Source organism: Eupeodes corollae, chromosome 1, assembly GCF_945859685.1.
Source record: "Eupeodes corollae chromosome 1, idEupCoro1.1, whole genome shotgun sequence".
Taxonomy (NCBI): Eukaryota; Metazoa; Arthropoda; class Insecta; order Diptera; family Syrphidae; genus Eupeodes; species Eupeodes corollae.
In genome coordinates this window covers 253,693,211-253,693,878 of record NC_079147.1, presented here as the reverse complement: position 1 = coordinate 253,693,878, position 668 = coordinate 253,693,211, and positions in this window count along the sequence as shown.

The following is a 668-nucleotide window of genomic DNA, read 5'->3' as shown; positions in this document are numbered from 1 at the left end:
CTACACAAAACACATCTTAATCCCATTTTGCTATTTTAGGCTATCAGCTTTTGTGGCTAGCCATAAAATACAAATTCACATTTTCCAGAATTACACATTGCTTTTTCGAATAGTTTTGCTACTACAAAAGCAAACCATAAAAAAAGGCTGAGAGTATGAGAAAAAAAAATAGAAAACCATAACAAATCCCAATTTATATTTTATTCAACTAAATTCGATTTTTGGTAAGAGTTGGGCGGAAAGCAATAAATATACCATCAGCCTTATTTTTCTTCTTCTTAACTTTTATACTCAAACTTATCCCAAGAAAGAAAAAACCTATCAACCACATAGATGGATATGTGAACAAAGGTGGGTTGTGGATTTGAGATTTCTTATGGCTCTTAAGAAACCAACAACAACAAAAGGAACTGCAACCCCTTGAAATATGCAACCATTAACCCCCAAACAACAAAATTTATCTAAACTTTGCGCTAAGAATGTTGTTGTTTAAATATTTTATATCAACTTAAAATTCAGTCTGGGTAAAGACCACATCCCACATCCCATATAAGGTTCACTCAGGTTCGTACATACATTTGTTGAAATGCTTAATCCCAAATCCATTTGCAGGCTTGCTATAGGGAATTTCTGGAGCTATCCCAAACCTAAAAAAAGGGCTCTAAATG